We start from the raw sequence: 11,835 nt of genomic DNA on the forward strand, positions 1-11,835 counted from the left end.
AGTAGTTTTTGGAAACCAAGTGAATTAAGTTTGCCCCTCTACTACTCTGGATAATGTCTAGCTAAGCCTAGCTAAGCAACACTACCCGTTGACATTCACCTTGGTGCCTGGGTCTAATTCAAAGTATCTATAGACATTTGGCAACTTATTCTTACAATCATATAAATTTAGAATCAGAAAAGTTATTTAAATTTATCTAACCCATATTTTTCATTTTTACATGAGGTACTATCATTTGTGGTACCTCATTACATGAGGTACATGAGATGTTCTATCATTTGCTCAAGGGCACTCAACTCAATGAGTGTGTGGATTTAAGCTATCAGGTCTTCTTAACTTTAAGCCCAGTTCCTGTAACTCTACAGCATCATCTTTACCCAACTCTCAGAGAAGTCCTATGACCCAGAAATACTTGGGAACAATGTTTAATCATTAGATCCTTCCAAAATGAAGAGAAAAAATGCATTAACTCAGAAACTTAAGAAAAACCAGGACTTCTGGATACTTTCTATTTGGAAATCGTGAAATTCTAGTATATGTATATAATCCTTTATTCTACTCATATTTTTTGAGGGATATAAGAATTTTGACCTCAGACTCATCCTGAAACTCTGAAATAATGAGTGAAGAACTCTTGTTCAAAATACCTTATCCAGAGTTGTTCTTATTACTCCAAAGGCTTCTTTTCAAAGAAATGTCCTACCTCTAACAGTCACTGCAGTCTTCCAGGGGTGGGAGCCTTGGGGGTGGGGATGAAGCTAGGTTTTGGATGCTGAGGCTGTTAAGGTTAATGACGTCAGGTCAAATAATTGCCATATATTTTTTCTCATTACCTCACTGGCTTCCTCTGTTATAGCAGTAAGATATACAGTATAAATACTTAAATACATACAGTATAGGGAGATATTTTAAAATGAAATGACTTCAAAATTATTCCTCTAGGGATAGTACAGAATGTGTCTGCCTATGAGGTAGAAGGAATAGCCTCTCCTAAATTTTAAGATCCGAATTAGAGAGAAGAGGAGCCAAACTTGGGCTAGGCTAGGGATTTAGGACTTAGCCTCTCTTATGGATGTAATTATGTTTTTCCTGTAAAGCTGCAGACATAGAAAAGATGACTTCAAATAATACATGCAGACAGCACAAAGGCCCACATGTTTAACTTCACAATTAGATTGAAACTGCAGCAATAAAAAATTGGTGTGTAGAATCCTAATCCATTAAAACAAAACAAAACAATAATTTTAGAGGACATCTCAAACAGATGAGAGATTAAGAAACTTAGGGCCTTGATAGCTAAGAGACCTTCCAAGGGTCACACAACTGTCAGAGACAAATTAGTCAGGCCTCTACATATATTTTACATTATCAACTACCTGCTTTATACTGTTGTGAAACAGAAGTTAAACCCTCAAATTTAGGAATCTAAATGTAAACTGCTTTATTCTATGAATAGGAGAATTTTGAGATATGTCAAGGTCAAAGAGAAACTATAGAAAACTATATTACATATTTTCCTTTTGTCATTTTTCAATAAGCTCTATATTCCTCCATGGCAACTGCTTTTGGCTAGATATACAAGCTGTGGAAACATTTTTCCTGGATTCATCTACTCCCTGGAAAGAAAATTCAATCTGGCTTAAGAGAAAAAATTCCTCTCCGTGTAATAATAAATTGTCTACAGTGAAAGCTCACACCACAAGCAAAGTTGAGCAGTACAGTTATCCTAAAAAATTAAATTTTCATCTAGTGAATCTGAATGATATTTTGAGTAAAAATACTTCTGTTTTTAAGGCCTACTCCCAGGTAACCAAAAACACAATCATAATGATATTTTTTCTTCATTTTTATAATCTCTGTTTTTAGTGAAATGTTTATTTTCTTTCAATGCAATCACCAATAATACTATTTTTATAAGAAAAAAAAAAAAGCCTGTACATGTTGATGTATAATGATCCATGCAGCTTTGCTGAAACTAAATATAAACACATTTTTTAATGTGTCAAGAAGTTTATCCACACAAAATGTTCAGTGTGCAAAGTTTTCTTTTGTACTCTACTGAAACTAAATTTCATATTTTCATACAATTTATATAATCTGATTCTGTGTTTCAAATTTACCCAAAATATTATCTCTCTAATAGCCTCACTAAATAGTTTAGGATATAGTTGCCTACCAAAACATAGATATAGGCCAAGAGAACAGAACAGAGGCCTCAGAGACAGCTCCACACATCTACAATCATCTCATCTTTGACAAAGTAGGCAAAAACAGCAATGGGGGAGATTCCCTGTTTATTAAATGGTGTTGGGAAAATTGAGTAGCCATGTGTAGAATGCAGAAACTGGACCCCTTCCTGACACTTTACACTAAAATTAACTCCAGATGGATTAAATATTTTAACACAAGACCTACCACCATAAAAACCCTAGAAGAAAATCTAGGCAAAACCATTCAGGACACAGGCATAGGCAAGAACTTCATGGCTAAAACAGCAAAAGCATTGGCAACAAAAGCCAAAATAGACAAATGGGATCTAATTAAACTTAAGAGCTTATACACAGCAAAAGAAACAATCATTAGAGTGAACAAGCAACCAACAGAATGGGAATTTTTGCAATCTATCCATCTGACAAAAGGCTAATATCCAGAATCTACAAAGAACTAAAAGCAGATTTACAAGAAATAAACAAACAAACCCATTCAAAAGTGGGCAAAGGAGATGAACAGACAATTTTCAAAAGAAGATATTTATGTGGCCAACGAACATATGAAAAAATGCTCATCATCACTGGTCATTAGAGAAATGCAAATCAAAATGACATTGAGATACCATCTCAGGCCAGTAAGAATGGTGATCATTAAAAAATCTGGAGACAACCAATGCTGGAGAGGATGTGGAGAAATAGGACCACTTTTACACTGTTGGTGGAAGTGTAAATTAGTTCAACCATTGTGGAAGACAGTGTAGCGATTCCTCAAGGACCTAGAAATAGAAATTCCATTTGACCCAGCAATCCTATACTGGGTATATACCCAAAGGATTATTAATCCTTCTATTATAAAGACACATGCACACATATGTTCATGGCAGCACTGTTTACAGTAGCAAAGACCTGGAACCAACCCAAATGCCCATCAATGATAGACTAGACAAGGAAAATGTGGCACATATACACCATGGAATACCATGCAGCCATAAAAAATGATAAGTTGGTGTCCTTTGTAGGGACATGGATGAATCTGGAAACCAACATTCTCAGCAAACTGACATAAGAACAGAAAATCAAGCACCGCATGTTCTCACTCATAGGCCTCATAGGCGGGTGTTGAACAATGAGAACACATGAACACAGGGAGGGGAGCATCACACACTGGGGTCTGTTGCAGGGGCTAGGGGAGGGACAGTGAGGGGTGGAGAGGTTGGGGAGAGATAACATGGGGAGAAATGCCAGATATAGGTGACGGGGGGATGGAGGCAGCAAACCACCTTGCCGTATATGTACCTATGCAACAACCCTGCATGATCTGCACATGTACCCCAGAACCTAAGATATAATTTAAAAAAAAAAAAAGATGTAGTTGATTTAAACTACTAGTCACAAACCTCAAGAATCATTTTTTTACAAACAATACATTCATTTTTTCTTTTGCATAACTCTCTCTAGGCCCCAAACTATCTTTCTAAATTCATCTCCCACTTTTTCTCATTCTTCTCCAGCTCTAGGTGCCGTGATCTGGTGTCTTCCTGTCTGTGTCTCATGCTTCTCCACCTGTCTTGCTCAGCTGATATGCTCTTTCCTCTAACAGCCAGAAACTTAAATTCTGCCCAGCCTTCAAGAGCCTAGTCAGATACCTTCCTAGTGTCACAGCATTTCCTAATAACTTGGTCAGGAATAATCTCATCTGCCTGACAAACTGTAGGCCTTTCATTTCTTCCTGCTGCACCATCACCTTTTGCCTCACAGGATCTTTAGGGAATAACTGATTATGGAGGTAAGAGTGAAAACTTAAGAGCCATACAACGTGAGTTCAAATCCCACCAATATACTGGCTTTACTGTGGATCTTGGAAATATACTTTAACCTCTCTTAGATCCAATTTCATCATTTTTCCAATGAGATGACTATAGGGCCTGCTTTATAAAGTTGTAATTATCTAAGATTATACATATAAAACATATTGAAAGGTGTCTAATACCTAGAAAGTGCTCAATAAACATAAGCAACTACCAATACCTTAATTTTATTACTATTACCATCATTATTTGGAGTGGAAAGAGCTTCTACTAATAATAAAGTGACCCAGGAAGTTGCCTAATCTTTTCAAGTTTTTGTTTTTTTATCTGTACTAAAGCAAAGCTTCTGCACAGCAAAGGAAACAATCAATAAAGAGACAACCTGCAGAATGGGAGAAAATATTTGCAAACTACCTATCCAACGAGGGATTAATAACCAGAAATTATATAAGAAACTCAAACAACTCAATAGCAAAAAAACAAATAATTTGATTTAAAAATGGACAAATGATCTAAATAGAAGCTTCACAAAAGAATGCATATAAATGGCCAATAGGTATGTGAAAAAAAAAATGTCCAGCATCACTAAAAATCAGAGAAATGCAAATCAAAACCACAATGACATTAATTCACTCCAGTTAAAATGACTATTATCAAAAGGACAAAAAATAATAAATACTGGCAAAGACATAGAGAAAGGGGAATACTCATACACTATTGGTAGGAATGTAAATTAGCACAGCCACTGTAAAAAACAGTATGAAAGTTCCTCAAAAAACTAAAAATATATCTACCGCGTGATCCTGCATTCCCACTGCTATGTATATATCTAAAACAAAAGAAAATTAGTGCATCAAAGAGATTATCTACATTCCCATGTTTATTGTAGCACTATTTACAATAGCCAAGGTAAGGAAGGAATCCAAGTATCTATCAGTGAATAAATGTATAAAAGAAAACACGCCATATATATAATTAATATACATATGGCAAATCTATGGCATATATACACACAAATACATATATAAGTATATTAATATATTATTTATATATGTAAATAACTTAGTGTATATTTCAAAATACCTAGGAGCTTTGGAATGTTCCCGACACAACAAAATAATATTTGAGGTGACAAATATTCAAATTACCCTAGTTTGATCATTACACATTGTATGCATGTATCAAAATATCACCTGTACCCCATAAATATGTATAATTATATAATAGTAAAAACTTAAAAATTTTTGAAGTCATCACCAAAAAATTGTATTTGTCTTATTATTCATTATCTATTGCTGCATAACAAATTATCCCCAAACTTACTTCTTTGAAAAACATTTATTACCTTGTGAGTCCTATGGGTAAGGCATATAAGGTCTTGTGATTCAGAATTTATCACAAGGCTGCAATCAAGGTGTCCACAGAGCTGCAGGCATTTCAAGGATCAACTGGGGAAGGATCTGCTTCTCCATTCATGCTCTTGTTGCAGGCAGAATTTATTTTGCACAAGCTGTTGTTCTTGGCGTTATCAGTTACATTCTGGCTGTTGGTCACAGGTGTGCTCAGCTTCTTGACATGTGGGTCTCTTTCAAAGGCAGTTTACCACATTGTAGCTTGCTTCATCAAAGCAAGCAAATAAGAGAGCAAGAGCGAGACAGTGTAAGCAAGAGAAATGTCATAGTTTTCTGGAACCCAGTCTCAGAAATGATACACTATCACTATTGTCCTACTCTGTTCATGGAAAGAGTCCCTGAGTCAAGCCTAGCTTCAATGAAGGGAGATCATACAAGGGTGTGAGTGCTATGTGATGGAGATCATTGGGTCATCTCAGAAGGCCTCCTACCACACCTCATAAAGTTACTGTAGAAATTAGATGGGATTAATGTGTCTGTAGTTCATTGTAGACTACCTAGGACACAGCAGATATGCCACAAATACGAATTTATTCTTCCCTCCTTAGTAGAATAAAAATCTTAGGAGTCAAAGATATAATCAGTGAGCCCTGCAGTACCTAAGCACTCTGCTAATGCAACTTCGTTCTCAACAACCACTAGAGGCACAAATGATACCGACATTACTGTTAACAATCTCTAATATTATCATCATTTTCAGAAGGGTCAACTTATTACCTTTCAGCAGTGACTCATTTACAGTACAAGAGTGTGGTAGGCAGAATAATGGTCCCCCAAAGAGGTCCTTACTCCAATCCCCAGAACTTGTGAATTAGTTAATTTACATAGGAAAATGTACTTTGCACATGTCATTAAGTTAAGGTTCTTGCTGACATGGTTTATCCAGGTGGGTCCAATTTTATCACAAGAATCCTTTAAAAGCAGAGAAGTGTTCCTGGTTGTGGTCAGAGAATCAGATGTGATTATGATGATTAGAGAGATACAACGTTGCAGGCTTTGAAGATTGAAGAAAGGGGCCAAGAGCCAATGAACGTGGACAGTCTTCCAAATGAGAAAAGTCAAGAAAACAGATTCTAGCCTACACACTCCAGAAAAGACTGTTGCCCTGCTGACAACTTGATTTTAGGTTGGTGAGATTATTGTTGGACTTCTGATCTATAGAACAATAATATAATAAATTTACATTTTTCCCCCTTTATTTTATTGCATTTTAGGTTTTGGGGTACATGTGAAGAACATGCAAGATTCTTGCATAGGTACACACGTGGCAGTGTGATTTGCTGCATTCCTCCCACCACCTACATCTGGCATCTCTCCCGTTGCTATCTCTCCCCAGCTCCCCACCCCCAACCGTCCCTCCCCTATTTCCCCCCAACTGACCCCAGTGTGTAGTGCTCCCCTCCCTGTGTCCATGTGTTCTCATTATTCAACACCCACCTATTTTAAGCAACTAAGTTTGTGGTAATTTAAGGGCAACAGAAAAATACTACAAAGGGAAAATATGTTAAGTTTGTCCTGAGAGAAATCACACACAAGTACTCTCTAAATATTGAAGAAATATATGATTATTAATGTACAATATTAAAAATCATTGAGTAAAACAACTTCTAGTTGAAAAACACCATTACAAAGTACAGAACTATGTTTTTTTAATTATTGGATTTCAAGACCATTACCTATCATCAAAAGCAATGAGAACTATTATGTTTTTATTTAACAAACACTTATAGAACAATTACTATGTGGTAGATATGACAGTGTCTAAAGTTATAGACACTTTATAAATATTACTCGTTTAGTTCTATTAACTTAAAAGACAGTTACTATTATCATCCTTCTTCCACAGACAAAGAACAGACACAATATTGATGAGCTTTTCCAAGCAAACTCCCCCAAGCTTGCAAGTGGCAGAGCCAGAATTCAAACTCAGATACTCTAGCTCCAGAGTACTTGAGTTGTGCTTCTTCTAAAATCATAACTGAATTGTATATAATAATGATAATGAAACCATATATATTCCCCAAACTTGTTTCACATATTCATTTTGATTTAAGCACGCTAAAAAATTGTATATATTCTGGATTATTTTTTCCCAAATCATTCATTGACCAATTATTTACTAAGTACCTCATATGCCACAGGCATAGAGGAAAAAGAGAAATGAATAAAACAATGAGTCTCCCCTTAAAGAATTCACAGATTAGTGACATAAGACAGATGACACAATAATACAATAATTTATATTATGAAATAATATAAATTCTTTCAAACAAAACCATCTCTTATGGCCCTATTCTCAATGAGTTCCTGATTTAGAAGGGAAGACAAGTATTTAAATGAACAACTGTGGGACACCTTATGAGTTACAGTAGAAGCATGTAGCTGGTGCCAAGAGGCACAGAAAAAAAAGAGGAATATTTGTAGTAACTGGCAGAGGGGACACCAAATGGTTTGAAGAAGGAGAGTGACACATAGAGTTTTGTAGTGTAGAGATCATTCCAGCAAGCAAAGAGGACATTGAGCCTGAAGGGCAGTGAGGCTGGAAGCCACCAATTTGTTAAGAGATCACTTAAAATGCAGGGATAATAAGAGTTTGAATTAAGGCAACTGCAGGAAAGATTATTAGGAAAGAGAGTGAATTTGGAGTGGTATTAGCAGGCATTATGGACAGGGACCCAGGATATGTCATTGTCCATACCCTCACAATCCCCTCCACAACACATGGGTCTCCCTCAAAGAATAATAGCAAATGAGAACAGTGAGAAGTTAGAATTGATGGCTGTATAAATATCCAGCAGAGGATTGGCAAGAGAGAGTCTCTGGAATGTGTGAAAAGTCCTGGTGTCCTTCTAGAGAGTTGAACATTAGCCTGCAGATACTAGGATCTGGACAAAGTGTTTAGAATGCATGATCAGGTAACACTGAAAGTACCATGGTTAGAAAGATAGATGCTAGACTGGAGTGAGAAGAAATCAGTCTGAGAAAAAAGATAGCACTGTAGTGCATTAAAGTTAAAATTTTAATTTTCAGTTTTTTGTTTCGCAAGAAGAGACTGATATCTAAAGGAGACATTTCTTTTTATAATAAATACAGTTTTTAAAAGTTGAATTGTCATCATTAATTATAGCTAGCAATTGCTTGCAGTGCATAATGTTTCAGTCAATGATAGCCCACATATACAACAGTGGTCTCATAAGATTATAATACTATATTTTTACTGTACTTTTTCTATGTTTAGACATGTTTACATACACAAATACTTACCATAGTACTCGGTACAGTAACATGCTGTGCAGGTTTGTAGCATAGAAGCAAAAGGTTATACCGTATAGCCTAGGTGTATAGTAGACTACACCATCTAGTCTACTATATATATACTTGTTTAAGTATACTCTATGATGTTCACACAACAAAATAACCTAATGACACACTTCTCAAAACATATCCCTATCATCATGAAATCGAAGACTGTATGTAGAGGCAGTGTTCTAAGCACCTTACGTATAGTATTTGTTTAATTCTCAAGTATTATTATTGGTTCAATTTAGTTTATTGTTAAGTCACAGAGAGGTTAAGTAACTTGCCCAGGGTCATTCAGTGAACAGGTAGGTAGAATTTGAATCCACAAAGTGATGTCAGAAGTTGAATTCATAGCCACGATCAACACATGTTTAGTTAAATACAGATATGTAGAAATTATTTTTATTATGTTGAGGTTCAGAGCACGCACAAACTCTGAAACCAGACTGCCTAGGTTCAAATCACCATTTCGCCATTTAATAGCTGAAAGAAATTTGACAAGTTACTTCAGCCCTCAGTATCTGTTTCCTTATCTGTAAGCAGTAATAATAATAGTGTTTGCCTCCCAGGGTAGTTTTGAGGATTAAACGAGTGAATTCAGTAAAAGGGCGCAGAGAAGTACCTTGAGCCTATTACATAACCAATAAAATTCACCTATTATCAATATCATTATTCTAACATAAAGTATTGAGAACAGTGGTATGAAATACTGGATATACTGCATGGCCCCAATTGAGATCTAAGGTAGGAAGAATAATGGCTCCTAAATATATCCATTCCCCCATCCCTGTAACCTGTGAATATGTTACATTATTATGGCAAAAGGGAATAGCAGATGTAATTAAAGTTATGAACCTTGAGAGGGGTAGATTCAGTCTAATCAATGGATTCTTAAAAGGCTGTAATTGGAGAGATACAACAATGGAAGAAGAGGAAGGAAATATTTAGAAGGATGAAGGGGTCTCAGTCCACTGACACTGACTTTGAAGATGAAGATGGCCATAACCAAGGACCATGAGTGGCCTCTCAGCTGACAGCCAGCAAAGAAACAGAACAACAGCTACAACAGCAAAGGGACAGAATTTGTCCAACAACTTGAATAAGCAAAAATTCAGATTCTTCCCTTAACCCTCTAGAAAGGAACACAGGCCTGTGGACACCTTAATTCTAGGCCTTTGAGAACCATGTTGGACTTCTGACCTACAGAACTGTAAGGTAATATATTGGTGGTGTTTTGAGCTTCTAACTTGGTTACAGAAATAGTATTAATAGTAAACTAATATAAGATCTATGCCTAACTTTTTCCTAAAAGAGTCAAACATACTGATTTACAAACTATATAATATTCTAAAATAAATTTAACTTCTTAAAGTCAGCATTTTAAAACTAATTGGGGCATGAAGCAATGTCTTATACATTTCCATTATTAAATCATTAGAATCTAAAAGTTGCTAAAAGGCTAAAGAGGACATAATATAAAATATTTTCATCTTTTCTATGTATTTAAACATAAAAAGATTCAATAAAAATTTTTCTTTAGCTTCTCATAGTTAATGAACAAATTAACTTTGATTTTTTTTCCCCAATTTTTTTTTAAGTCCACAGCCAAGTTATAATGTGAAGACTTTTTTTTTTTTTTTTTTTTTTTTTTGAGATGGAGTCTCGCTCTGTCACCAGGCAGAAGTGCAGCGGTGTGATCTCGGCTCACTGTAACCTCTGCCTTCCAGGTTCAAGCAATTCTGCCTCAGCCTCCTCAGTAGCTAGGATTACAGGTGCCCACCACGATGCCCGGCTGATTTTTGTTTTAAGTAGAGATGGAGTTTCACCATGTTGGCCAGGATGGTCTCGATTTCCTGACTTCATGATCCGCCCACTTCGGCTTCCCAAAGTGCTGGGATTATAGGCGTGAGCCACCACTCCTGGCCACTAATAAAGACTCTTAACATGTCACTAGGAATATATAAATTCTAGGTTTAAAATAACTCATGTTTTGCATTTACAGAGGTAAGCACTTACTAGGAAGCAAAATATTCTATGCTGTGGTTATTATTTACTTATTCAATGTCTCTGAATCAATATGAATTAGTTCTCAGAGAGTAAGGGCCACGTCTGTTTTCTGTCTTCACATTTTTATCAACACTACCTAGCAAAACTCCCTGGCCTCAGCAAGCTTTTGTTAAGTAAATGAATGAAAAATAAATATATTTCTAAAGTATAAGAAACTGCAAATAAAGCTTCCCTGGAACCTCAGCTCACTAGCTCATGGGAAAACTAACAAGGTATACCGTATCTGCAGGTTAAACATTAAAATCTAGAATTGATTTTAAACATTTTCAACAGAATTTTAAGTGTTATACGTTTCCCCACATTCTTGAGATTCATTAAACATGTTTCAAGTTTCTTGATACCTTTAATATTTTCATTTGATACTGTGTGATGTTCACATGACCTACATAAGGCTCTATGAACCAGAACTTCTTTTCTGAAAATGTCCTTTATGTCAAGTCTTTGTGTGTATTTCCCCCCCACCTCAAAAATTAAGTGAAGCACAGTACATCTATAGGCTACCTGAGAGGTACAGCGTGGTTGCTTTTCTTCACAATTGCTAAATGAAAGGTGTACTCTTCTTCAACGCGATTTTCTTACTCTTAGAACTGCAGTATCTATTAGAAATATAATGGAAACCACATACCTAATTTAAAATTTTCCAAAACATTCTCCTTTTGACATGTAATCAGTATAAAATTAATGAAATATTTTACACTCTTTTTCTTTTCAGACCATGCTTTAGAAATCTGGTGCATGTTTTACAGTTAGGGTAGAACTCAGTTCAGACTAGCCACTTTTCAGGTTTCCATTGACTAATATATTGGACAGCTGTAGCTCTAGAAAATCCACTCCCAAACCCCTGTGAGCTACATACCCTATCCACTTACAGCTTCTACTCTTATTTCGTTTGTACCATTGTTGCACAATTTGGATAGCATTAGAGTTCATTAATAAATTTTCTTTTATCTGGCCATAATATTTCATAGGATGAGTTTAGCAAGTCTGCTCCACGGGTAGTTTCTGAAATAAAAATACAAGCAAAAAAAAAAAAAAAAA

The 11,835-nt window shown here is 35.7% G+C and overlaps 1 long non-coding RNA gene across 1 annotated transcript; it reads right to left on the minus strand.

Annotated features, from left to right (window-relative positions):
• Positions 1-5,341: 5,341 nt before the first annotated feature.
• Positions 5,342-11,742, minus strand: LOC116531877. The gene is made up of 2 exons (XR_004260631.1): positions 11,299-11,742; positions 5,342-6,585 (listed from the first exon to the last, which is right to left on the minus strand). It is a non-coding gene; the product is annotated as an uncharacterized LOC116531877 (long non-coding RNA).
• Between the last annotated feature and the right edge of the window lie 93 nt (positions 11,743-11,835).

The sequence above is a fragment of the Sapajus apella genome, unplaced genomic scaffold (assembly GCF_009761245.1).
Source record: "Sapajus apella isolate SASKATOON/1434 unplaced genomic scaffold, GSC_monkey_1.0 scaffold3, whole genome shotgun sequence".
Classification (NCBI taxonomy): Eukaryota; Metazoa; Chordata; class Mammalia; order Primates; family Cebidae; genus Sapajus; species Sapajus apella.